Genomic DNA, 26,177 nt, shown 5'->3' with positions numbered 1-26,177 from the left:
CAACTGTATATTATTACTATTTTAAGGCAAATTCATGTCAACGACTCACTCACCCTTTGTCCTTTATGCTCCTTGAAAATCGAATGAAAGAAAATCGATAGGAAACGAAACCAGGCAAATCCTTCTTTTTACAAGGCTTGACAACAAAGCCTACAGGAACGCCTTATCCATCACATGAGTTCACGAGTGTGCCCAAATATGTCAATCTCAGTATGCCTTACAGACATCTGGAAATTGTAACTAAAACCGAACATCGACTGTTTTCTTGCTGGCAATATTGAATAACGAGAATTGTCTGAATTGAAAACACGTATATTTTGTATAATAAAAGCATTGATAACTTTGTGGTATGGTAATAAAACACAAAAATTACAAAAAAGTAATCAATGAGGACTTATCCATAGTAAATAACTAACTAAATTTAAACTTCAGAAAATATTTCCATTGTGATTAATTTGTCTTCTTTCTGTTTAAAATTTTTATTTTTATGCAAATGTCAAATCTTAATTATTTTATTGTAATGACCTGACGATGGAATGACTTTCTGAAACTGGTAGACACGAACAAAAAGTAATATAAAAGTGGTATTACTTAAAGTAAACAATGGATGATAAGGAGATTTATTTTTTTAAATACCTACACTGTATCAATTGTAAAAGAAAAACACTCGTTTTTCACTACTTTTTACCACACATATTGTATTTTCTTCTTCTTCTCTTTGTTCTCCCAAGGTTCCCATCGTGAAATTCTTGGGGTCCATTTTATGGGGTCCTGTTTTGTAATATATCCTGCCTACTGCCATATGAATTTGCCACGCGTTATAAAATATAAGATAAAAAATTTATAAGTTAAAATAAATCTTTTGAATTAGCATTTTAGGTTAATGTGTTAGACGTAATGATACACAAAAGCTTTATAAAGTTATTTTAAAGCAGTTTTGCCATGCATTATAAAATATAAGACAAAAAATTTATAAGTTATAATAAATCTTTTGAATTAGCATTTTAGGTTAATGTGTTTGACGTAATGATACACAAAAGCTTTATAAAAGTATTTTGTAAATTCGATTAAATTGTTGATGGAATAATATATATACAGCACTCGGACAACGAAATAGTGATTGGACAGGCTTTGATAATGAACTGCCTTAATCTCTTACTTTTCCTTCTTTTATGCTTATTATTCATTTGTGTCCTCGTGTGTTATACACTTATCCGGAAATTGAGAAACTTCCCGATTTTATTATTATAGATTACGAGAAAATAACGTCAAATTCTCCAATGTATAAAAATATACTAATAATTCTTTTGTGAGATGTGTTAAGCTTAGCTTAGGATATACGTTATTATTTATAAATCTCTTATGGAGTCTTTACACACTCAAATATATTTGGCAAAAAATTGTACATAAAATATTAAGAATTTATATAAATACAAAGAGGATTTGCTTAATAAAATTCTCACTATTCAATATAGATGTCGATAGTGAACTCTCATGAACTGTGACACGGTTTTGATCAATATATGTAGGGGTTCCGAAAATTGGGTAGTGTGGTTGTCAATCATAGGTAGAATGGTGAATGTTACACGTGTGCAAAGTGATCACTAAATCAGCTTATGATAGCTCAAAAGCTCTGCTATGTTCAAACATATATTCTTGTTCACCTATGTCGAGAAGCCAATAATTAAAAAAAAGTAAATATTGAGATCTATATAAATTTCAAAGAGATCTAAAAGGTAAGATTAAAGATATATTTTATTACTCTTTCCTTGCGACACATACTCACAAAATAACTATGAACTTAAGTTGAAAAAAATGTGATATAATATTATATTTAATGTTTAATAAACCCAGGGAAATGAACAAAATTTACCCCATTTAAATCTGAACACGCAAGCTTTGACGTTAAGTGTATAATAAAACTAACACCGGCCCTCCATACAAGAATACCCCGAGAAAAACGGTCAGTATGTTCTTTGCCGAATTTTTAACGCTAGCCTGATGATAAATTACATCGGTCCCATCGGAATAAGACCCCGGAATGGGCTCTTTAAATTCCTAGCGGATTCCAGAAGGGTTGTTTGATTTTTGGAATAAAAATAGTTAGGAGTAAGTTTAGTGCGTATTTAAAATAACCTTGTGTTTTATTTTATGTAATTCATTATCGAGTTACTTACAGTGTACTGTGAATTATTTGATAGTAAAATAATATTTTTAATAAGATCAGTTTTACGAGATACAGGTAATAAAGTAATAGCTGTAATGTATTTTAACTATTTTTATTTTTATTATAATGTATAATATGTTACATTATTGTAATGTATTATAACGTGTAGTAAAACAAACACAAAAACATTGTAAATTAACTAACTAACCAACTAACTAACCATCACGCCGCTTCCCCGCAGGAGTAGGCAGAGAGAATCGAACGCCACACCACTCTGTCCTTGCAAAAATTCTTTGCCTCTTCTACATTCATGCATCTCCTCATACATACCCGACGATTATTACGACTCCTGACCCGGCCGCATTCAAGTATTTGACATACCTGATTGTGCCAAGTTTTCCTCGGTCGTCCTCTGCTTCTTTTTCCAACTACATTCGCCTCATAAATTTGTTTAACCGTTCTTTCTTCACTCATACGCTCCACATGTCCAAACCATCTCAACACACCTTTCTTAATTTTATCGATAATGCTTATCTCAGCCTTACATTCTTTCCTTATTTCATCATTCGAACATCTATCAAACATCGTTTTGCCACACATTCGTCTGAGGGATCGCATTTCGACTGCATTCAGTCTGCTTTCATCCTTCTTTTGCCAACTCCATGCTTCGCTTCCATACATAAGGGTTGGAACCAGAACTCCATTGTGTACTGCCAGTTTAGCTTCCGCTGATAGATTTTTATTTGCTAAAACTGATTTTAGTGCACCATTCACTCTGTTCCCAGCATTCACTCTCCTTTCTATGTCTTTACAAATGTTCTTTGTAAATTATATTTCTATTAATAAAAGAGATATATAATATTTCTACTTTCCGCAGAGATGACAAAAAATATTACTAATATTTTATAAATAAAAGTAAAAATGTCCAACCTCGAAGTTAATGTTATGAATATTATTTACATATATTGTAAAACAAAACCACTTTTTATCACTTACGTTTATTTTATTATATTAACTTGTTTCGGAAGCTATGCTGACATCTTCAGGTCTAAATATAAACAAACTAGTCGTTATAATAAAATAAATGTGGTAAAAAACAAGTGTTTTCTTGAACAATTTCACCATGTCTTACCACAAAGTGAATGCCGAAACAATAAATAAATAAATATGTCATTTTTAATTACGTTATTTTTCAAAATTCTTAATAATATAAATAATAAAATATACACTAAAATCTGAACTCAACTAAACAAAAAAAAATCCAAGAACGTATTACTTCTGTAAACAAATACAATACATACAAACAATGAATTCAAAAACTAATGCACGTGTTTCGATGCATTTAGGATCATTATCGAAGATATAATTGATTTCGTAATAGATAGTGGTATTGATAAAAAATAACAATTATTACGATTTTTTAATTTAAACTAAAAATATATCAATTTTACAACAAAAACAGTGCCGAATTAAAGAATAATTAAATGAATTTCACTACAGGGTTTGAATTCGTTTAATATTTCTTGATTGGAAAAACCTCCCTCTGTACAAACATTAAATCGAAGAGATTACAAGAAATATAATAACGATGCGGGGTCGTGATATGTTTGTTAACGACAGTTTAGTAGTGAATATTAATTTACTTTAAAAGTAGATTAAACAACGTATAAGATCGTGTTGCAAAATAAATCTTAAAATTAAAATAAATACACAAGTGTATGCTATAATGCTTTACGTTCGAGGCAATTTGACTCTAAACGCCGGAATGACACGAAGCGCGGCGGAGCTATCCGAATGTATACACCAAAAGGCTCTATGCCAAGGGTAGTTTAGTAGTCCCGCAATCGTAGAACAGAGGGTTGCCGAAATCTACGAACGTCGCATTGATGATTCCAAAGTTTTCCGAAATAAATTTCCAATAAATCCATATTTGAAATACTTAAATAAAGTTTGTAGGCATGAAAGTAAGCTGTGAGGAAAAAATTCTCGGACTGACTAAAGTTTTGTGTGAGATTTGAAAAGTATCGGATTAATAAATGTTTTATTAAATATATGAAACTTTTTATTGAAATTTCTTTTGCGTGCGATATTTTTGACACAGTGAAATCACGTTTAGTGAAGAAAGTTAAGACTTCGAACGAAGTTTGATTGGTAAGTTAATAAATTATTTAGCATATTAATAAATACCGCTGAAATGACTTTTATGAACAAAAAGTTATTCTTAATTAATATTCTTTATATATACATACATGTGTAAATAAATATTTTTTTATCTATATACAGTATATATATATATATATATATATATATATATATATATATATATATATATATATATATATATATATATATATATATATATATATAAATATATATATATATATATATATATATATATATATATATATATATATATATATATATATATATATATATATATAATATATATACATATATATATATATATATATATATATATATATATATATATATTTATATATATATATATATATATATATATATATATATATATATATATATATATATTTAGATATATATATATATATATATATATATATATATATATATATATATATATATATATATATATATATATATATATATATATATATATATATATATATATATATATATATATATATATATATATATATATATATATATATATATATATATATATATATATATATATATATATATATATATATATATATATATATATATATATATATATATATATATATATATATATATATATATATATATATATATATATATATATATATATATATATATATATATATATATATTTATATATATATATGTATATATATATATATATATATATACATATATATATATATATATATACATATATATATATATATATATATATATATATATATATATATATATATATATATATATATATATTATATATATAAATATATATGTGTGTGTGTCTGAGTATAGTGGTTACCTCGTTAGACTATTGTGCTGGAGGGTGGTTAGGAGCGTAATTTTTTAGTAACGATTTTAATGTTTTCGTTGTGTTATATTTATTTTATTATTACCCTAGACCGCTATCTAACCACTACACCGTTTCCCAGCAAAAGAAGTAGAAAAAAAATAACGCCACTCAACTGTTTAAAAAAAAAAAAAACGCCTCTTCCACATTCATGCATCCCTTCATACATATATCTTATCACGTTTACCTATAATATTTTACATTTTGTACCATAACGATTCATCATAATAGTCTACCAAGAAAATATCCCTTTATTAAATATATTTAGTACTAAAACGTGATACCACTTTTGTTTAATATTTACTATGGTGGTATTATATAGTTTTTTAACCGATACGTGTAAAAAAAGTAATTTTGAACTATTCAACTCTTGATATATTTTACTATTATAAAAAGAAAATGGGGATTCAACGTTTTAATGAAATTTCTATTCGAGAATCTGTGGTTCTCTAACAGGGAGGTGGGTGTCGCCAAAGATATGCGGAAATGGGTTCTGTCGTCCTGGGAGCTTGTCGCAACTGTACTCGGAAGATAAAAGAAGGAAGAGGTACACCTTGACTTCCGCGCAAAGTGAGGCTGACTTATATAATCAGATTTGAATTGGGTAAAATAATATCATTTTTTGACGTCTAATCAAAGATGAAGAAGAATATGGAAGTCTGGGCATTTACGAGGCTGACGACCGTCATAGGCTGGTAACATTCACCAATTCTACCCATTATTGATAACTACGCTACTCAAATTCTTGGAAGTTCCATATATGTGAACCAATTAAGAAACCTTGTTCTTGAATCACTAGAACTTCACTACAGACATCTATTGGTGAGATGAAAAGAAGCAGCAGAAATACTTTTACTAAGTAGAAACTCTTATATTAGTATGTGAGGTCCGAATCCTGGATTATAATCACATACATGAGAAACGTCAGAAAATATCATTATATTTTTTTTTATTTCAGCTTATAATTTGACCAGTTAATTTATTTACAACATTTTGAGTGTATCCAAATACGTTGGCAAAAAAAGGATAAAAGTAGACTGAATATAAACAAAATGCAATCTTTCAGTGCGGTAAAATCATGTAAAATACATGTTTAAATTGTAATATAAGGAAAAATATTAAAGGTGTGTTGAGATGGTTTGGACGTGTGTGGAACGAATGGATGAATAACGGCAAAACAAATTTATCAGGTAAATAGAGAAGTATAAACAGGAGCAAATGAAGATAGAAGAAAACTAAGCATGATCAAGTATGTCAAGTACTTGAAAGCGGTCGGGTCAGGAGGTATGTATAAGGAAATGCATGAATGTCGTAGGGGCGAAGATGGTTTAGTGATACTAAAACAGAGTGACGTGGCGTTCTCTGCCTACCCCTGTGAAAGCGATGTGATAGTAAGTAGGTTAGTTTTCATACGTAATATGTTGTATCAATTTCACACTTGAATAAAATTATGATAAATGGACTTGAGTATGGAAGATCTTCATTCTAGGATACCATTATACTAAGGGAGAGTCTTTTGAAGTATATCTAGTATCAAAAGCCTGTATTATGTATGCAGGATTTAAATACAACATTTTGAGTGTGTCCAAATACTTGTTCACAAAATCTGGATTATCTCCAATTACAGGAGTTATTTTCATATTATTTTTTGACATCTCATCAAAGATGAAGAAGAATATGGAAGTCTGGGCATTTACGGGGCTTACGACCGTCATAGGCTGGTTTAAGTGATCACTTTACACACGTGTAACATTTATCTCACCAACAGATGTCTCTAGTGAAGTTCTAGTGATTCATGAACAAGGTTTCTAAATTGGTTCATATATATAGAACTTCCAAGAATTTGAGTAGTGTGGTTGTCAATAATGGGTAGAATTGGTGAATGTTACACGTGTGTAAAGTGATCACTTAAACCAGCCTATGACGGTCGTAAGCCCCGTAAATGCCCAGACTTCCATATTCTTCTTCATCTTTGATGAGATGTCAAAAAATAACCTGATTTTAATTACAAAATTTATTTATATTTATTAATACAGGCAAAATTTTGATGTTTGAATATAAATATGGTAATATAGGTGTACTTCAAGTACAAACGCATCACTTAAACCGTGTGAAGACGCTATACGGTTTATTTAAACATTTTAAATGGTAAATACCAATTTTTCGACAAATCTATTGTGACACGTATTGCGATGCATTCCGCATGATTTTAAAACACCGTTATAAAATATAAATTTTATTTTTTAAGCTATACTCGCTTATATTATATCATTTATTTACTCGGCAGCCACTTTACGGTAATATCCATCCATTATTAATTAAAAATTTACTTGGTAAATACCACTATTTCCAAAAACCTATTGCGACACGTATATTGATACATTCCATAGTATTTTTAAACACCGTCACTCCCTTTACATTTTGATCTTTTTAACCGTACCTACTGTCTTCAATAATTTTATTTATATTATTTCTATAATATAATTAATTATAACTTTTATTATTAGTTTTTCTTGGTCAATACCACTATTATTCAAAACGAATTTCGATACGTTTTTCGATGCATTTAATATGTGGGTATGTTAGTCACACATTGGTGACAACAACATAGCCGCAATCATGTACATACCCGCATAGTCTGGCAAGCGAATTCTAGATATGTCTCTTCTAGAAACCAGTAACTCACTAAATGTTACCTAGTTACTTATTTATAATAAACTAAAGTCAAAATATAAGCGAATTATTTTTTATCTTCTTTCTAAACCTAAATACATAATACAATGGATTCCGAACAATGTTTAATCAACGTTACTCCCTATACATTTTGACTATTTTAGTCATAAGGTTTTTAAGCTTCAATAATTTCATAAATTGATTCGGCAGTCACATTGTGATAATATTCGTTTCAATTTTTTATTAAAATTTTGCTTGGTAATTACGACTATTTCTTTTTATTTATTGTGACGTGTGTTTCGATGCATTTCGCATCATTTTCGCATGAGATATTCCATAATTTATCTTGTTTTTCTTAAAATAAAAATAAATATTTCAACGAGCGTTTCAGCTACATTAATTTGATGGCGAAATTCTTACGAATTAACATTGTGCATTTCGCTACGCTAGAAACCCCAAATAGTCGGAATGTAGGTCAAAATTCTTCCAGCATTTTTAAACGGAGTATATTAAATTCATTTCCTTTATTTGTTGGGCAAAAACAATCGTAAATCTAAACTAGTGATAGTTTGAAAAATCTCTTTGTTTCTCGTTTGTTCTCGACGATAAATTAATGCCCTATTCATGTGATTATTTGGGCGTCGTGCCACAAGCTGTTCGGTCTTCTTCAAATCCTTATTCGTACCTGATGATGCATAGGGCACTGTGAGTTCTCGGCACCAACTATGGTTAGGTTGAGCTAGTTTTTTTAACTGAGACATTCATTAATTTATCTGACATACTAGGAGACGCCTAAAAATACAATTTACAATTTGTATTTAAAAAAAAAAAGTTGACATTTTTTTTAAAATTCACATTATATTGAATGTCTTCCTCATCTATGTTAAAAAAAACGCATGTTTTTAACGAGTATATAACAATGTTGGGTATTTTAACTGATTTTCGGGTTGGTTAAATATGTTCACATTAAATATAAACACTTCTAATGAAGAGACTAATGCAGAAGATATAAAAAAGTTATTGATTTGAAACGAACATTCTTTTTAAAATTTTAAATGAAAAACACTCGTTTTTTGGTTAGTGACCACTAGTTTCGGAAGATATGCTTTCATCTTCAGGTCTTAAAGTTAAATAGTTTTCATTTAGACCTGAAAATGGAAGCATAGGTTCCTAAACTAGTCGTCATAAAATAAACTCATGTGGTAAAAAAACGAGTGTTTTTCATTTAAAATTTCATCATGTCTTACCACAAAGTGAATGCCGAAACAATTAATCGAACATTTTTGTAGCTTAATTTACCCACGCAATGTTTACCGATATACGTTAGATAAAACGTTCATGATCCCAGTCCTAACCAGAAGTATTTAATCCCGTGATATAATGAATTCACGTGGTTATAATGGTTTTTCTCCCTTAATTTATTAAACCTGACCCTGATGCTTATTATTATGTAAAGCCTCAAGTTTTCTGACCGTTACTAAAGCCTCCTTTCTGCTTGGTGGGAAATAATCCTGGCTCAAAGTCTGAAAGATTAACCGCTAGGTTCTCCGTGAAGAGTGGTCTTAAGCAGTTGTTTGAATTTACAAGAGAAACTAAGCAAGCCTTAACTTTTAAGTAGAAATCAATGATATGGTGTTATAATGTGAAACTATGTACACAATATTAAGCCACCTCTTAACTTAAATTCCGTAAAATAATATGATAGTTTATTGGTTCCACATATTCTTAACACCATAGTGGGGTCTTTCAATCGAATGTTGATAATTTTCTTGTAAAGTAGTGTTTAGTGATTTGTAATTAAAGTTTTACTTGTTAAATACCACTGTTTCTCTAAACTTTTGTATTAAACGTTTAAGTGATCATTTTTAATTAAACTCGATCAAAGATGGTGCCGAAATTAAAATGTAGGATTTGCCATCATGGGTAGAATGGTGAATATTATAGCTCAATAAAACGATCACTTAAACCAGCCGATAGCACTATAAATGACAATAATTCCAAATTCTTCTTCACCTTCTATCTTCATTTGTGTTAAAATATCAAAAAAAATCTTTATTTACAACATTTTGAGTGTGTCCAAATACTTGTTCACAAAATCTGGATTATCTCCAATTACGGGAGTTATTTTCATATTATTTTTCGACATCTCATCAAAGATGAAGAAGAATATGGAAGACTGGGCATTTCAAGTGAAATTCTAGTGATTCAAGAACCAGGTTTCTAAAATTTTTCATTTATATAGAACTTCCAAGAATTTGAGTTGTGTGGTTGTCAATAATGGGTAGAATTGGTGAATGTTACACGTGTACAAAGTGATCAATTAAACCAGCCTATGTCGTCAGCCCCGTAAATGCCCAGACTTCCATATTCTTCTTCAACTTTGAGATGTCAAAAAATAATATGGAAAGTCTTTATATTAATTGAACTCCTAACTTGAGCTAAACCTTGACTTTACGAACAATCATTTGGACACACTCAAAATATTGTGAGAAAATTATTTGATTAAGTTTTATACTGATATTTCGTGGCGAAACTGCATTTTATTGAATAAAATAACAACTTAATAGTTATTTCCACATTTATTTCGGCTGGAAAAAACTACAAAGTTGTTATTTTATTCTAGTAAACTATTTGCTTGTAAATTGTCAATCAGGAGCCAAGCAATCGTTTAAGTAAATTGTGAAAAAATACAAGTTGTCGAAATATATCGAGCTATGGAAACATTTCTAAATGATTACAATCCAGTTTTGAGCCTTCGGTGCTTAGTAAAGGATTAACCCTTTGGATGTGTTTATTTGAAAAAGGTTTTTACAAAATTTATTATGTGGTTTATTTTGAAAGGCAAAAAGAGAGTATTTACGAATTCGACCCGTGCTTGGTTCAGCGACCATTTTAACAGATCTCTTTGTGAATGTGATAAAAGCCGTGATTTGGAGTTGAGCGTTGCAATAGAACAACTCTTTTAATAAATATTATAGCTGATGTTTATTTATTTCAATCGTTTATGAAAATTTCAAAGTTCATCCTTCATTTCACATATAGGTAATTTTGTTTGAAAATGATTTTGTAATGAATGTTCGCAAACTTATGGTTTTTGAAAGAGATGAATGTAGATATAGGTGTGAAATATTAGTTAATGAGGAAATTGTGGAATAGGTATATGATTCTGTTTATTTGAGAAGTATTTTGTCTATGGATGGAAATATTGATAAATATATTGAAAAGAGATTGACTGCTGGGAACATAGTGAATGAAACACTGAACATAAACATCAGTTATAGCAAATAAAAGCCTAATAGCAAAAGCTAAGCTGGAAGTAAACATTGGAGGCCTTGTACGATACTAATGTAAAAACGTGATAGAGTTAGTAAATTAAGGATAAAGGTAGACTAAATGCAGTCTAAATGGGATCTTACATACGAATTAGTGGCAAAAAATTGGTGGCAAAGCTGAGATGAAATTATCAATTATTAGGCACCATGAATGCAAAAAAAGGTGGGTTGAGATGGTTTGGACATGTGGAACGAATAAATTATCACACTGATTGAAAGGACGTATGATGTGGAGCACTGAAAGTTTACGAAACTAAGGACATTACGGAATATATTATATATAAATATATATATATATATATATATATATATATATATATATATATATATATATATATATATATATATATATATATATATATATATATATATATATATATATATATATATATATATATATATATATGTATATATATATATATGTATATATATATATATATTTGTATATATATATATATATATATATATATATATATATATATACATATAATACTTATAAGTGACACGAAATTAAGTTGTTTCTGTCTGTGTATGTGTATGCTTATACATATTAACGCATCTACAATTAAATTTTTAAATAGACCATTATTTTATTTTAGTTCCATAATTAATATTTTTTATTGCATCGTGTTTATGCCATTTGAACCATAGAGGCTTGCACGCTTTACCTCAAGTTTTTAAATAAAGATAAATAAGTATGTTTAGTAAATAACAAATGATAAAAGGTCACATGACTTCACCCAAAATGAAGGGGTCGCAGGCGAACTCAAATAAAGTATAGTGTAAATATGCACGAACAAAGGCATCTAGTTTATTGTATTTGAATTCGCAAATACCGAAAAACTTTTTGGTTTTCATCCGGTCATATCGACGTGCCCGACGTAAAGTGCTCTTAATACATTTTTGTCAATTTTGAGATACTTGGTTATGTTATCAACTGACTGTTATCTATAAATATAAATAAACAAAAATATATATTAAATAAATTACGCCTAGTTTTCAGGCGTATAAGACGCTATCTACATCGAATTTTCAAAATGAACTGAACTCCTAAAACAGTAAGTACTGAATTTTGACAAGGCATAAAGTTTTAGTGTTTTTTAATGTGTAATACTGGTTTAGAATTTCATACAAAATCGTTAATTAATAAATAAAATACGCTGAAAAAATCTTCTAAGCTCTCTCCTGTAAAGTAACAGATTAGCAGATAGAGTACTTTACGTAGGGGCCATCGATATTATGTTAATAAATAATAAAACCCTTATACGCACCCTAATGGTGCATAGGGCACAGCTTCATATTAATTTAACTTGATCGTTTACACGTGAAGGAAAGGTGATCAGCCCTCCACTTCAGGTACCAGTCCAGAGTAATATTGAATAAATATTACAGTGAAAAAAATCACTTATATTTATTTGACCTCCCCTGGGAATCAAACCCGGAACCTCCAGAATGGTAGCCGAGCGTGCTGGCCATTACACTACAGAGGCGAACTACATTTAAACTGGATATTAAATTTTTAGTTCAAGACATTATGTATGTTTTTTCTCGTATAGAGAAAGCAATTTTTTTTAGTTTTCACTTTGAGCATGCAAGCATTGAATTTCCGTTTTCTGATGGATGTCATGAGCAGAAGTTGGAAGACAGTCTTTTTCTACATCCGGTTTGTCTATGATTTTATGTCAGTCTATTTTACAGTATGGGATTTTTGGTTTGGGTGGTATGAGTTATGCATCATTCAACGATGTTATTATTTAAAACATTTTGAGTGTGTCCAAATGCTAGTTCACAAATCTGGATTATCTCCAATTAGAGGCGTCAATTTTGATATTATTTCAAGAACAATGTTTCTGAATCGGTTCATATATATAGAACTTCTAAGAATTTGAGTAGTGTGACTGTCAATAATGGGTAGAATTGGTGAATGTTACACGTGTGTAAGTGATCACTTAAAGCAGCCTATGACGGTCGTCAGCCCCTTAAATGCCCAGGCTACCATATTGTTCTTCATCTTTGATGAATGTGAAAATAGTATTATTTATTGCTTCAGCATTAGTTAAGTTAAGTACTGTTAATACTAAATGAGTCTTATTTTATTATACATGACTAGTTTTGGAAACTTACAGATGTTTCCATCTACAGGTGAAAATAAAAACTAACTAGCAAAAAGGTTTATAGGGTTACAAATAAAGGGGGGAGGGGGGGGGTTAAAGAAGGGCCTTTTTCATATGTATTTTTGCTCGTTGGTTTTAATTTTCACCTGTAGATGAAAATATCTGTTAGTTTTCAAAACTAGTCATGTAAAGTAAAATAGAACTCATTTAGTGGTTTATTATAAGAGTTTAATTTTGTTTTTAAATATGAAAATAGTACCTACGTTTCCGAGATAAAATATTGAACAAATTACAACCTACGACCGTCAAACAATTGAAAACTTGAACAATTCTTATACATACATGCATTTGGGAATTGACCAGACATACCACAAGAAAGCACCTCCTAGTAAAGCACACAAATTATAATTTACACTTTATGGTAACGTACAGACAGCCACAAGATCTAAAAAATTATATTTGAGGGGTGTGCAAGTTATCACTATAACTATTTGTTTCTTAAATTTTATTTTCATCAATATCTATTAAACTTTTCTATTTGTACTCCGGTCAAGAAAGGTTATTAAGTAACTGTTAAGTTCTGTAACAAATCACTCACTCCTTTCAACAACGTCATATATAAAAAAAAATCGTCAATTTGTAGTTGTGCATGTTTTCAGAATGACCAGAAAATGCACTATATCCCAACAAAAGTGGCATATTTTAAACTTAATTTTTACCCGCTACAGGGCAGAAAATGTTGTTTTTGCATTTTGATGAAAAGGTTTTGTTTAATTCTTTTTTTTTTAAATAAACTAATGGAGATTTTTTTCATTACATTTTGCAAATGGAGAAAAAACATTCAGGTTTTACCTAAAAAGATTTGTTGCACAGTAAAAAGTTCAATAAGTAGCTGGATATTTATTTTTAGTACATTTAATTGTATTTTTAAACTTTAAAAACGAAAAATCAAGTTTTTTGATGTTTTCAAGACGTTGTTGAAAGGAGTGAGCGATAATCGCATATATTTTTTTTTGTTTCTATTTTTCCCAGTCCAGAGGAATACTTTTACCTACCGCTGATATCTTTTCTAGTTTTGCGCAAGTCATTAGTATATTTGAGGGATGTATAAATTACAATTTAACTTATTTGTTTCACATGTTTGACTTTTGTGAACATCTGTATAATAATTTTTTGTAATAAGGTCAGTAACAAATGTACATATACATTTTTTGTTCCTATTTTTTTCAGTCCACAGTAATGCTATTACCTACAGCTGATATTTTTCAAGTTTTGCGCAAGTCATTTGATTATTTGAGGGGTATGAAAATTGTTTTTGAAAGTAATAATATTAATGTCTTTTTGCTAACAAAACTTTCGGAAGATAATTAACGATTTTGTTTTACGAAATTTATTTTTGTTCAACTTTTAGTTATCAGTGCTTCTCAAGGAGACTTGCTTATATGGTAAAATAAAATAAATGTTAGTTATAACTAAAAATAAGAAAAAAGAGAAGTTCCGTGAATGAGAATAAGAATACATGCGAGGCTTTGTAACTAATAGTGTCGAAAATGTATGATGTATGTATGGAAAATGATCTGGCAATGAATGAAGCTCTCATCAATCAAATCACCAAATCATCCCAAGTTTTTAACCGATTGCTTTGATTTTTTAACGCAATGGTTCATTTGAATGCGAGCCCTTTTGATTGTAATGGCAGCGCCATCTGTTGAATGTGGCAGCAACACAAGCAAAATTTATTACTGATCATAGCATTGTTTATATGTCCCTGCTATAATCAACATCACTCACACACCCTCTTACACACTTCACACATGCACATTTTCTCTCATAGATACGTGTTCATTTGCTAGTTCTACACTAATTATTTTGTACTGATCTTTATGTTTCTGTGGCTACCAATAATTGGCTTGTTTAGTGTACATCTTTTAATGTTTTATTTGACATATGTTGCTGTTGTCAACCTAAATAAATAAATAAAAATATAATAAAATAGTGCAAAGCGTTCTTCTTGACACCTGCTAACATATTGTACACCCTATTTATTACTTCTATGTGTACTAAAATATTGTGTACATTAAACATATTAGAAATATGAGTTTCATATTTTCTTTATTTTCAATTTAACCAGACTGAGTCACAGCAACGTGTGCCTGGGTACAACTAATAAGATATGAATGCCTTAATATTAATCAAATTTAAATAATACATTTTACAACATTTTATGTAGTTTTCTGCTCAATTACAAATTGTATTAAATGGTGTCAGTTGATATTTTCAAAAGTTATGTAATTTGATTTCAAATCATGGATAGAATGGTGAATTTAGCAAGTGCATAATTAAATCACTTAAACCAGCCAAAGACAGGTAGCAAGCTTTGTAAATACCAAGACCTCCATATTCTCATAGGAAATTCAAAAAAAAAAACGAAAAAAATTGTTAGAATTTCAACGCGTTGTTTTCAGTAACAACTTAAAGCAACTAAGAGCATTGGTGCGGTTGAAGGTTAAACCACTCTCTCTTGTTTTCTCAAACAAGGATTTAAAGGGTTAAGACTTACTTAAAGATAAGTATCTGTTCTGGTTTCACCAAAAAACTTTTCGGGTCAACGGTGTTATCAAAGCAAGTGAATATTAAAAATCGAGTTCAATGGGGCAATTTAACCAACGAAGATTACAAGCGTTTCTCTGGGATATTATGTTTCGTCGTTTGTAAAACAAAATATCTCTGGAAATTTAAATTTTTAATTTTTAAGCAAGTATCTTACGCGTATTTTTCGTATTCACAACTTAGTAGAAGCAATTCTTTCATTTATTGACTCGGCAGTCGCTTTGTGGTACAATGTGTCCATTTTTAATTAATGTTTTATTTTGTAAATACCACTATTTCTTTAAATCTACTGTGACACGTATTTCGATGCATTTCGCATCATTTTCACGGAAACGGTGTTTGAAAATGTTAAAAATCTACTTCTTAGATCTTGTTAAAATCTACTTTAGTCAGGAGTCGAAATAAGCGAAGTGTCTGTATGAAAAGATGATGACTAGGCACGCTGCGTGATAGTTAGTTAGTTACTTTGTTGGATAAATCTTATTTTTTCACATCAATATCATTTTTTTATTTGCTTGTGGTGGGCAAGTTTGGATATTGTAAAATGCATATATTGTAATTATGGTACATTGTTCATAGAAAGGAGTGTTTTGCTTCAAATATAGCCTGTTTTGAAGAAAATTTAATAAACTTGAATCAATAATATTTTGAGTTATTTGTAATCGTTCCTGAAACTTATTAGACACGATGCATATATTTTTATAGGTATATATATAGGTATTTTACAATATATGGTAGGTACATTATTTTTTTATTCGGCATTAACTTTGTGGAATGACATGATTATTTTAATAAAAACTAAACACTTAAGTAATCCAGTTAATTGAGTTTTATTTTTATTTACGACTAGTTTCGAAAATGACAATTGATTTCATCTTCTGGTACAAATTAAAACTAATAATATACAACCATTTTTAATTTGTACCAGAAGATGAAAACAATTATCGTTTTCGAAACTAGTCGTAAATAAAAATAAAACTCAATTAAGTGGATTATTCAAGTGATTAATTTTTATTAAAATATGGTAGGTATACATAGAAGTTCCAGCTGTTAAGTCTTCCGCTAAGACCACGCTAGAAATCAACTTTAGATAATTTAAACAATGTCTCTCTTTTCCGAGATAAGAAATCCAATTTACTTTCTCTTGCGTAGGGTTACCCATTATTCCTTATGGAGATGTTCCACGACACAACACATCCCTTATGTTTATGCCTGTAAGATTAATCCTTATTCATCCGTTGTTTTTCTTTATGCGGTATTTATTTTTCCAACCATAATTCTTTTCAGATAATATGTTGTTTTTGCCAGAAAAAATCGATAATGCACATTTTGTTTATGCGAGCTAGTCATTTTCAAAAGATGTGATTCTGGTGCGGAGTGTAGGGAAGTTTTTGGTAAGGGAAGGGTAATTAATGAGTATTTCAATGTTTTAGAATTAAGTACATAAACCCTGATGATGACAAGGTTCTTGTCAAAACCGGTTGGATAAAGTGTACTAATAATTAATATGGTTAAAATAAAGTTGTTTCATTTTATAATGTTTATAAAATGTGCCACAAAGTATTTGTGAAAAACATTCAATAAAACACAATATATATTTATATATATATATATATATATATATATATATATATATATATATATATATATATATATAAATATAAAAATATATATAAATATATATATATATATATATATATATATATATATATATATATATATATATATATATATATATATATATATATATATATATATATATATATATTTATATATATATATATATATATATTTATATATATGTATATATAAATAAATATATATATATATATATATATATATATATATATATATATATATATATATATATATATATATATATATATATATATATATATATATATATATATATATATATATATATATATATATATATATATATATATATATATATATATATATATATATATATATATATATATATATATATATATATATATATATATATATATATATATATATATATATATATATATATATATATATATATATATATATATATATATATATATATATATATATATATATATATATATATATATATATATATATATATATATATATATATATATATAACTTGAAATCCGTTGGTGTCAAAAGTCAACGTGATCGGAGGGCATGTATGATTAGATGTATGAATGTGAAGGCAGCTAAGAGTGTATGTCAGGGAAGAAGAGTGTGGCGTTCCATCCTCTCTGCCTTTATCCGCAGGATGATAGCAGTCGTTGTGTACGAATATGCATAAATTTCTCAACCAAATATATATTACCGAATCGCGGCCTAAGAAGTTCAAAAAAACAAACGTTTAGTTTTTTATTGAAGCAAATTGAATTGCATTAATTAAATTTTTAGATATTTTGCATGATATTTGTTTTGTTGTGATATATAATATTGTGTAGAGTATCTTTTAATATTTTTTGTTAGATGTTACGTAATACCGGCTTATTGATATAAAAAAAAACTTTTAATCACCCAATAATAAACTACGGTAATTATAAATAGAGTTTCGTAAAACTCCTACCCTATTGTAGTTGTAAGCTTTTTGCCCTTCACAGTCGAGCTTAATAAAGCTAAGTTTTCAACGAACAAAAAATATAAAAAACGGAAATTGCATCAGCCATGTAATAATTAGGTTTTTTTGTGTTTTTTATTATTATTTTATTTCTGAAATGGTTTATTAAGGACAAGCTGTACCTAGCCCACGCTTTGCTGTAGCTCAGTCTTATATAGTGAAAATAAAATTGTAAGCGCACATTTTTAAAATGATCAATTTCACAATGCTTTAAAAAATGGACAAAATTTATGTCAATGAAAGATTAATGCAATAAAAAATATATAAAATACTAATTGTATTACCATTCAAAAAGCACGTTGTCCCTCATAATCAATGCATTGCAGTGGCGAAATGTAATCGATTGCGTATTACTATAACGTTCAACATATGGCGCTGCCATATATGTAAAACAACTGTTTTATTAAATGATCTTTCACTGGTAAAAACGCTAGCTGCAGAATTAAATAAAAAAAAGAACTTTTCGATTTTAACTTTACGTTTAAACTTCTCAAGTATTCGCGTACTAACAATAATTATGAAACAATATTAATAAAACCCATTTACAAATTTTAAATTAAGATGTTTTAACTAAAGTCTAAGTGAATCTTAAATCTAGCTCCGACTTATGCAACACCGCTTATTATAGCCCTACTTAAGTTTAACAGCCTATACCTAATGGATTTACTCTTTATGTTTAAAATTACTTTGATTTCATTTAATTCATGAGTGAAAATTCTAGGCAAAAATAAAAGATATTTGTTATGTATTTAAACACATGTGTGGATTTAAATTTTCAAAAATTTCAATCCAATCTTCGAAATTTAAGATGGATATGATTTTAAACGAACGAAAATTTTCAATTTTATTTACAACTCAATTTTTTTTCTAGTAACTCCATAAATTAATAATAATAATAATAAAACCCTTATCCGCACCCAAATGGTGCATAGGGCACTGCGTCATATAAACGCAGTGTTATCTTGATCGTTTTTACACATGAAGGAAAGGTGATCAGCCCTCTGCTTCAGGTACCAGTCCAGGGTAATATTGAATAAATATGACAGTGAAATAATCACTTATATTTATTTTACCCCCCTTGGGAATCGAACTCGGGACCTCCATAACGGTAGCCGAGCGTGCTGACCATTACACTACGGAGGCGGACCATAAATTAATATCATCCGTTAATAAATGATACGTATTTATAATGTAAGAGTCTTCAAAATATTTTTTCACTCCAAGTTTATCCAAACTCCTTGTGCAAATGGCGGTCCTTTTAAGGGTCATTAATTTTTATCATGGGAAGGATGTTCGGATTTTCCTGAAAGTTATTTTCTTAATGTGTTTTTAGGTCAATTTTTGGGCGATGTCTTTTCTTACATCTTGTATGCCAATGATGGATTCATTTAATTCAAAATACAATTTACCTATTATTTTTTGACATCTCATCAAAGATGAAGAAGAATATGGAAGTCTGGGCATTTACGGGGCTGACGACCGTCATAGGCTAGTTTAAGTGATCACTTGACACACGTGTAACATTCACCAATTCTACCCATTATTGACAACCACACTACTCAAATTCTCGGAAGTTCAATTTATATTAACCAATTTAGAAACCATGTTCTTGAATCACAAGAACTTTAATAGAGACATCTACTGGTGAGATGTATTATTCCATATTCTTCTTCATCTTTGATGAAATGTCAAAACATAATATGAAAATAACTCCTATAATTGGAGATAATCCAGATTTTGTGAACAAGTATTTGAACACACTTAAAATGTTGTAACTAGAGAATGATTAAAAATGTTTATTTGGCGAATGTGAATGGGAGAAGAGAACGAGGACGGCCGAAAATGACCTAAAAACTCAATAACCTGGAACCCATGACTAATTACCTTAACCTGTTCTAGAACGGTGATTTTAACACCATATTAAAAGGAATAGGGATCGAATTTTTCCTAAAATTTTTGATTTTAAAACCTATTTTCAGATAAGTAGATTTCTTTAAGAATATATTTTTTTTAAATGAGAGACAACTAATGAAAAACTTTTGACGATCCAATTTCGTTCTCACTGTATAAATTCTATCAGAGCTTCCACAAACGAGAACCGTATGTTACGTTAAGTTGCTTCATAAAATTGTAAATGGTCAGCTCAATATCCTAAACTTAAAATAACTCTTTCCGTTTTAAGTACTTATACGAAGCACAAAACAACAGGTTCCCAACATTTGTATCGTCTAGCACCACTTTGCCAAATATCTCGTCGATGCAAGTAGTAGGGATGTTGCCAGAATTTTCCCTATTACAGGAGGGAATAATAAAACATATAACCCAATTTTCAAATCTCCCCGTACAATCTCCTAGGACTTCAATACTTCCTGGTAGATCTCTCAAACGCTCACCGGGATATTTATGGACTAGATCAGTGGTCTCAAACTCAATAAGGATGTGAGTTACATTCATAACTGATACGTTATTTCATGTGCGAGTTATTCGCAGTGTCTATAGTTGATTTGAGTAAGCTTTTAATTTCATTCTAGTGTAAAGTACAAGTTGCTTAAATTATAGTGAAATATAAAATGCTGGTAGAAATTTAAGTCCTATGAAACGAATGAAGATGGTCACCCCATCAAAGAAGTAGACTTGTTTAAATTGTGTAGTGATTAAAATAAAGTAAAAATAATTAATTCATGTTTATGAATATCACGAAATAGACTGTGCCCAGTGAAATTTCCAAATAATTCAAAAAAATCTTTGTTAGTTTTGAAAAAAAAATCCAACTTTCAGCTTAAATACTTTTTGTCATGGCAGCTCACGATCTACCGTGTAATGATCACTGCTCTAGATAATAGATAATTAACATGTTTTGATGTAAATTATTTATTTTATTTTTTTGAACTTCATGTACAGGAAATAAATAAGTACATTGGCGGGTAAATTCTAGCCTGCATAATATTATGTGATGAAATTATCATACCAGTATATTCATAGAGAAAAAGCATTAAGAAATACTATAGAAGTTTTGAACATAAAAAAAATAAACAATTAAATTTGTATGTGTGTAAATAATTCTGTTTGTGACAGCTGTATTGTTGCAAAACCAAGATTACCTTCATCAAATGTAGTTTTTATCTAGATTTTATCAACGTATGCATTAAATTGCACATAAGGAAGATGTAGGTATGACTGTTAACGAATTACTTTATTTTCTATTGATTATTTCAAAATAATTTAAAAATTTTAGTTAACAATTTTTTAACAACATTTTGAGTTTGTTCAAATACTTGTTTTCATTCTTCAAAATCTGGATTATCTACAATTACAGGAGTTATTTTCATATTATTTTTAAATAATAAAAATGAAAATGGTATTTTCTGGCGTTTCTCATGTATGTGATTATAATCCAGTATTCGGATCTTACATACTAATATAAGAGTTTCTGCTTAGTAAAAAGCTCCTTTACATCTCACCAATAGATGTCTCTAGTGAAGTTCTAGTGATTCAAGAACAAGGTTTCTAAATTGGTTCATTTATATATAGAACTTCCAAGAATTTGAGTAGTGTGCTTGTCAATATTGGGTAGAATTGGTGAATGTTAAATTGGTAAATGCCCAGATATCCATATTCTTCTTCATGTTTGATGAGACGTCAAAAAATAATACAGTTTTTTTGTTTCGGCGTTCACTTTGTGGTAAGATATGATGAAATTGTAAAAGAAAAACAATAGTTTTTTTACCACTCGAGTTAATTTTATTATGAAGTTTTGTAAAAGATCTAAATGTAAACTAAATTTAAATCCAAATGAATTTTACATTTATACCTGAAGATGGAAGTATAGCTTCCGAAACTAGTCGTCATAATAAAATAAACTCAAGGAGTAAAAAAATTTTTATTTTATTTTTCAATAATGTAAAAACATACTTAAATTGTACAACATAAAAGCATTCTAGAATCTTTCAATGTATAAACGTTATTAAATTATTTATACTGCCCTGGAATAAAAAGTACGGAAAAAAGTACGAAATTAAAGTGAGTAAAGTGATCACCATTTCTTCGTGATGATGATGCAATGCCCTATGGACACAGAAATGGATACAGATTATGTAAAAAGAAGAAAAAATATGTTCACCCCTGAATCACAAGTAAGGTGGTGTATATAATACATTTATAGTATACTTTTTTTTATCGAACGGTATTTTTTGTAAGGGTGGTCCCTTACAAAATGCTATCTTGAGAGCTTAGTTCATTTTGAATTCATGTCATATTAGATTTCGTGACTAGCATCAAAGCCTTACTTGGTTCAATTTCTCTCCATACATCTCCAAAACACACAATCAGCTCTTGTAAACATAGAAGGCCTTCTTTAGACATTTTTAAGGCATCTAATTTCACACTCGCTAAATATATGTATGGCGAACAGCGAAAAAACACGAACCATCTACCTTTAAATTGAAGATTTACATACACCCAAACCACTAGAGGAGGGTTCGACTTTTTTAAACTTGAAGGTATGAAGAATTTTTGTAAATAAATACTCCTCGAATTTTCAGTAAAAATTTTCAGAATTTTCAGCTAGTTTTTTATTAGACATTATTTTTTATAGACATCACAGCAAAGATGAAGTAGAGTATGAAAATCTAGGTATTTACGGGGCTTATGATTGTCATAGACTGGTTTAAGTGATCACTTTACACACGTGTAACAGTCATTTATAATTACTCCTATAATTGGAGATAATACGATTTGTGAAAAAGTATTAAGACACACTCATAATGTTGTAAGGTTTTTTTTAAAAGGTCGTAGTTTTTATAATTATATATAGTTATCTCGAACAGGGCTAAATTCGGTAAAATATTTTGATTTTTTCTCCAATTTATTTACACTAAAAAAGAAGAATATAAAAAATCATATAAATTAACAAACAAAAAAATACTTTTTAACTATAATTTTGTCTCAGTTTAAAATAAGACATCTTTCATTTTAAATTATATAAAAAAATTACGTTCAAAAAATATAAACTTACCATCACACTGCTTCACTGTGAAGGTAGGCAGAGAAAATAGAACGTCAAACCAATCACACAATAACACATTCATGCAACTCTTGATACCCACCCACCGATTATTCCGACGCCTTACCTGACCACATTCAAGAATTTTAAATATTGATTATGCCAAGTATTCTGCGGTCTGTCTCTGATTGAATTTCTAACGACATGTTTTTATTTATGTTTTAATTTTTAAATCAAACACAGATTTTTTGAGTTTTCTAAGCTGTATTTTATAAAAAAAAAAACAAATAAAAATTAATATTGTGTCAATTGTTTCGCTTAGTTATGGCATTTTCAAACTGATGTTTTAATTTTAGGGCATTTTCATTTGAAAATGCCACAACTTGGCGAAACAATTGTCACAATATTAGATTTTTATGTAGTTTTGTTAACAAAATACAACTCAGTAGACTCAAAAAATCTGTGTTTGAATTAAAAATCAATCCATAAATAAAATGGAGTTCTACAAATTAAACGCCAAATCAATACATGTTTTACCTACATAACATAACCTTTTTAACATGTGTATACATTATTTAAAATGTTTTCATTGGGTACCTACATAGCCAGGATAGGATTAACGTAAGTTGTAAAAAGGGTATAGGATCAAGCATCATGTATTAAATATTTGATGAGTAATACACTATTTTAGAATGAATTTTTAAAACGGTATTTTATTTAAATTGTAATTTTAAAACATGCCTGAGATGAGCTTCGAGAACATGAAATAGGACTGTTTTCATCGGAATATATATATATATATATATATTTATTTCAAATCTCATAAAAACTATATAAAACAGTATATTCATATCATCTTCGATCACCAGTATCTGTAAATAACGTACCAAAAAATATATATATTTTTTTAAATAAAACATTTATTTACAATTTTCATAATGTCTTAAAAAACAATTTTAATGCCGAAACAATAAGTAAAAAGCATTGATTTTGTAAAAAACAGGATGTATGGAATTCGAATACAAAAATATTAAATTTGAAATGTAACTTAATTTAACTAAAAGATTAATAGAACCTATTCGTACTATTAATCAGTCTTATAAAGTATTAATCAGTCTTGATAAAGAAAAGGTTAGCTTCGAAACTTGTAGACATTATAATTAAGTTCTAACAAAATATTTATAGTGATTTTCAAGCAAAGTTACCTTTTAATAAAAAATGGAAAATCACAAATTTAGGGCTTCAAATATAAATTACATAAAAATATTATATTATTTATTGTTTCGACATTAACTTTGTGGAATGACATGTTAAATATTTTAGTTAAATTAAACACTTGTACAATCACTTAATGATTAAGTAGTTAAATAAGTTTATAATTAAAAAAAAATTATAAAAAATTCTACTTAAGATTAGTTTCAAGAACTTTAGCTTATCTTATTAATAGTTGAAAATAAGTGCTGACAAAGTAAATGGAAAATCAATTAATATAATTATTACAGCCCTTACGATAAATAAGTCCAATCAAGTAAAAAAACAAAATAAAATAATATTTTTTTGTTGTTTAAATATTAACATGACACGATTGAATAAAAAAATCATGCACTCATTAATTTTTAATTAAATTTAAATAATAGTAGCGTTGACAAAAAAAAATACAAATAAGTAAAAATGACACTTATTTCACAAAAGTGGTATTTCGCAAGAGTTTTTTTTATATATTAAATTCAACATGTTATTCTGCAAAACTAACTTCAAATCAATAAATGATTTAAACATTTAACGACATAAATTTTGTGCAATAAAATTTTTATTACAGTGCTTTACAATATTAAAATTTTCGTTAAGTATCATTATTCAATGAATGTAACCATTTTATTTTGCTCTGTTACGTAATTCAGTCAATAAAATACATGTTTATTAACATTTGTAAGACAATTCATTTCCTCAATATAAATTGTTTTGATTAAGCAATATTTAAGTGAATATAAAAGAATGTTTCCAAAATATCGTCCACTCAAATAACAAATAGATTTATGCCATATCAATAAATAGACATAATTTATTGATAGTTGATATAATCTTCTTCCTGGCTACATCTCAACTTATCGTCTTTGTAGACTGCTGGGGTCAGATCTCTCCTTAGGTTGTAGGTCCTTCTGTCATGTATAAAGTCACCTAGGCCATGTCTTCAAACCATGTTCTCTCATAGCATAAATCTAGTGAAATAATATTTCATTTAAATGTAAGCACAAAACACTTGTTACAGACCACATTTTAGTTAATTAATGTAAATAAACACGATTAATTTTGACAGCATTTATATTTTCTGAAGTTATAATTTTTGTTGACTTGTTGAACAAAACTTCTGAAATTCTCAAAACATGTCTTGACTACATGAATAAACGCAAAATTGGTTTCAAAGAAGTTCTTTTTATATATATGTATGTATATTTTTTGAACACAACTTTTTATAAGAGATATTGATGAACGAATTTGGGAATAACATTCACCAATTTTTTTCAGAAGAGATTTTCAGTTAATCACGAAGATGGTTTATTCGACTGAGATTTAAGGGCATATCCTATTTCGTTAGGT

At 28.5% G+C, this 26,177-nt stretch overlaps 1 long non-coding RNA gene across 1 annotated transcript in view; it reads left to right on the top strand.

The window, feature by feature from the left end:
* The first annotated feature begins 4,020 nt into the window (after positions 1-4,020).
* The window catches only part of LOC148299656 (uncharacterized), a 109,434-nt gene continuing 87,277 nt past the window's right edge, over positions 4,021-26,177 (top strand). Inside the window, exon 1 of the long non-coding RNA XR_015839051.1 lies at positions 4,021-4,318. This is a non-coding gene — a long non-coding RNA (uncharacterized LOC148299656). The remainder of the gene's footprint in view (positions 4,319-26,177) is intronic.

The sequence above is a fragment of the Brachycentrus maculatus genome, unplaced genomic scaffold (genome assembly GCF_059751285.1).
Source record: "Brachycentrus maculatus isolate JH-2025_06_01 unplaced genomic scaffold, ASM5975128v1 h1tg001005l, whole genome shotgun sequence".
NCBI lineage: Eukaryota > Metazoa > Arthropoda > Insecta > Trichoptera > Brachycentridae > Brachycentrus > Brachycentrus maculatus.
This window is presented reverse-complemented; position numbering and strand designations above follow the sequence as displayed.